The sequence below is a fragment of the Solanum tuberosum genome, unplaced genomic scaffold, assembly GCF_000226075.1.
Source record: "Solanum tuberosum cultivar DM 1-3 516 R44 unplaced genomic scaffold, SolTub_3.0 scf00018, whole genome shotgun sequence".
Lineage (NCBI taxonomy): Eukaryota > Viridiplantae > Streptophyta > Magnoliopsida > Solanales > Solanaceae > Solanum > Solanum tuberosum.
The window spans coordinates 2,086,277-2,090,220 of NW_006238944.1; the positions used below are offsets into that span (position 1 = coordinate 2,086,277).

Below are 3,944 nucleotides of genomic sequence, written 5' to 3' on the forward strand. Positions count from 1 at the left end.
ATATTTGGAGGAAAATAGTGATAGTTGAGTGATATTTTGGTCCTAAATGAAACATAAATGATATTTCAAGGCAATTCCCTGAACTTGGGTGACCATTTAGGGAATTGACTCAACAATCTTAAGCACCCATTATGAGCCGTTGGACCAATAAATCATTTGTTTACTGGATGCTCTACGTTAGATATATATCAATGCTTCTCAATTTCTACAGAGATATATATAATCTGCTACTAGGTTAATGGGTGCTTGAGCACCCGGGGAACAATATGTGGGTCCGCATATATATATATATAGTCAAATTGACTTTTGAAAAACACAACATGACAATTAAAAATAGACAGAGGGAGTATTGTATATCATGTTTTTAAATATTTTTTATAAAAAAATGAAAGTTTTAGATATTGTCATATACTGATAGTATTTTATTTTATATCGAATTATATTTGAATTAAAGATTTATAATATAAAATTTTGGGGTATATTTTTGTAATATCACTTAATTAATTATACTTCAATGAGATTTTATCTATATCTAAACCTAGGGCTGCATATTGGTTGGTTCAGATTGATTTTGAAGTTTATCGGTTCGACTTATCAGTTACCAATTTGTAGACATGTTAAACCGTTATGATACCATTAAGATATTGACTTATCAATTAGTGGTTTATCAGGTATTGACCGTTATAGGTTTGGTTATTGATTAAACCGTTAAGATTTGACACAAAAATAATCATTGAAAATTACTTAGAAATAAGGTGACAAACTAAATGAATCATGCACATGAGTTGATAGATTGCATCTGGCTCAAAAGCTAACACTTCACATTGTAAAATAACCAAGAGTTTGAGAGAGCCACAAATAAAAGTATGAAGTTAAACTCTAAGTTAAGAACTTTATCTACCAAATGATATAAATATAATTATGGAAAAATTACGGGGTTAAGCAAACTTATACTACTTAATTAGTCATGCTATTTTGCTATATTTACCAATCGTGACTAACATAAACCATTAATTATGTGGGCTGACTTCGAATTTGTAAATTAGCCACGTTTGTATAATTCACCACATTTGTATAATTCGCAACTAACAATTCTTCGTTTGATTTGTATTTGTATATGATGGTTTTATTTGCATATGGCGATGATTTCCTTTGGTTTTTCAGTTTTATTACCATATACATTCAATCTTTTTGTGTATAACTTTTTAAAGTTTGTATAAACGTGTAGTTCTCAGATTTTGTATAATATAATTTATATAATATAATTTGTATAATTGTTTAAAGGTCATATGTTTATGTTTGTATCAATTCGTTATTTCAAGTTTTATCATAGTTGTATAATTGCAGAATTTATATTACTCAATTATACAAAACCACGCGAATTATACAAACGAGATGCGAATCACACAAATTATTGCCCTCTATCGCTCGCCTCTCTCCTCCCTCTCCTCTCTTTTCCCTCTCCCAATCTTGCTCGCCAGATATACAAATACATATGTATACCAGTTACATATATACAATTATCTAGCTATATACATATACAATTCACCTCTCTCCACTCTCTGCCCTTTCTCGCTCGCCACTCTCCTTCCTATAGCAAGTAGCTATGAATCATAATTAACAAATTATAGCTATGAAGCGTAATTGAACTATTTTTAAGTGGCTATATGCGAAAGCTCCCTAATAATTATTTAATTTACTACCGATTATCGATTAATCCATTAAGAAAAAACCTCAAAAGATTAAGAACTATAACCCGATAATAAAAGAATTAAAATTATTATCAAAATCACTATGCTGATAAATCATTACGATAAATTAATAAGTTTTTTCAATTCGAGTTATCAATTTTGGTTGATTTTGAACGCTTTTGTTTAAACCTGGACCACAATATTTTCCTTTTCTTGTTGAGGAGAAGGAGAGAGACACTAGTGAGGGAATTTTCGCGAGGAGAACTGAGAAGCTTGAATTTCATATTCAGCACACAAAACACCACCGTCTTTCTCGTCCTTCACCACCACACAGTCACTGTGAAATCAGGGGTGGAGCTATAGTGGTGTCAGTTAGACACCCTTCGTCGAAAAATTATACCGTATACATAAATAAAATGATACCCTAAATGACTACTTATTATATTTTGGACACCCTAAGAACATCAAGCATTTGTAGCCTAGTGATTCTTGGAACCGAAAAAGTAATGTGCAGGGGGAGTGGGGGGATCCAAGTTTTGATTCTCACCAATAGCATTGTCCTTTATGCCATTTTAAAAAGAGCTTTTTTAGTTACTTTCTAAATCTAAATAATAGTTAATAAATCTATTGTTAGAAATAATTCAAAATTAATATTATTTGATAAAATAATCCTTAATTAGATACAACTTACAAATTTAAGAAAAAAAATTAAAAATTTAGCAGCCAATCAGAATTTTAATTTATTTGACTTTGACTTTTTCTTTTTTTAAATTAAAATTTAAAATAAAACTTAATTTTCTTAAAATTTAATTTAAGTTAATAAACAACCCCAGATTTTTTTATAAAACAATTAAAAGCAAAAAATGCTCCATATAGAATTCCTTTTTAAAAAACTTGTTTGATTGTACTCCTTATTTTACATGTCTCGTTGTTGCTGTCCTCGCTCAAAGCATAAAAATAATATAATTTTAAGTTAAATTTTCTCCTTTCTCTTTTTTTTTTCTTCTGTCGATCACGTTAAATTAAACTTAATATACACATTAAAATTAAATATTATGTAGTTTAACTTTTTTATTTTTTACATCCATTAGTCAACTTTTTGTAAGCAATTCTTGGACCCACTTCATAAAATTTATGTTTCGTCACTGCTTGGAACACAGTGAATACACCATAAAACCTCAGCTTTCGTCAACAACCAAAACCCATATGATTTCTCAACTGGCATTAAGGTTTAAAAAGTTCCTTTGTTTTTTGGGTCCGAGTTTGGTCGCACTGGTGGCGGTTCCTGTGCGAAATTTTGCTGATTGTCTGAAGTTTCCGTTCACAACTCCATCAGTCCATTAGCTTTGAATTTCAAATCCATAGACACTGAGGTTCATTCCTTCTCCTTATTTTCAGAAATTTATTTCTCATATGCTTAGTGTTCATTTGTTGAGCTCAAATTGAATCTTCAATGAACTTGAAAACAGAATGATAAATCAAAGAAATTTGTATTATGCTTATTGCATAAACTCTGTCCATGTCTATGATGAGAATGATGTATGAAGGGAAAAAAAGAGGATTTACCTTATGAACTTCCTTTTTTGCATGATTCAGATTCATTCTAATTGGGTTCTTTTGTCTGTCCTCTATCAGATTATACTTCATTCTTTCAGTATTATTTCACAGGTTGACAGCAACTACGGCAGGAGTTGTTAATAAGTTCTTTATTACATCTTTGATTATGTGGGCAACTCCAATTGCAATTTTGTATGCCTTTAACACAACTTAATTCTTGTGTGAGCTTTCCCTAATTTATTGTTATGACTTGGCCTTAAATCAAACAGTTAACGTGCAAAAGTAAATGGAACAGTGGAAATTTCTGGGACAATTTTCTATTAATCAACTTGGAAATGAAAGACAGTAAAACTAAAGTAAAAGGAATTAAACTAAGCCACTACAACAGCCATTGATGAGTCCACAATCTGCAGAATAGAAGGAGTTTAGGATTAGAAGAGAAAAGATGAGGAAGATAGAGAAGAAGAGATCTGAGAGAAGAAGAAGAGAAGTGAGAGAAGAAAATACCAAATTTCCGTTATCCTTCTTCTCTGCCAAATTGGTTGTTAAAAGCATGACTTGTGCTGAGTTGGCTTCTGATGACGTGGCTGCATCTCTACCCTCTAACTTCATTAATCTACATCTAATCTGAGCCGTAGCTTTCACCCGGTAGTTATAACTACTTATTGGACATTAATTAGGCCCAAGGCCATGACA

General features: G+C 31.1%; 1 protein-coding gene across 5 annotated transcripts in view; it reads left to right on the top strand.

Moving 5' to 3' along the window:
* Positions 1–2,855: 2,855 nt before the first annotated feature.
* The window catches only part of LOC102580016 (pentatricopeptide repeat-containing protein At5g38730), a 21,147-nt gene continuing 20,058 nt past the window's right edge, over positions 2,856–3,944 (top strand). For all 5 annotated transcript variants that reach the window (XM_006340415.2, XM_015303626.1, XM_015303627.1 and 2 more), the window contains exon 1: positions 2,856–3,064. The gene's annotated coding sequence lies outside the window, so the exon portion shown is untranslated. The remainder of the gene's footprint in view (positions 3,065–3,944) is intronic.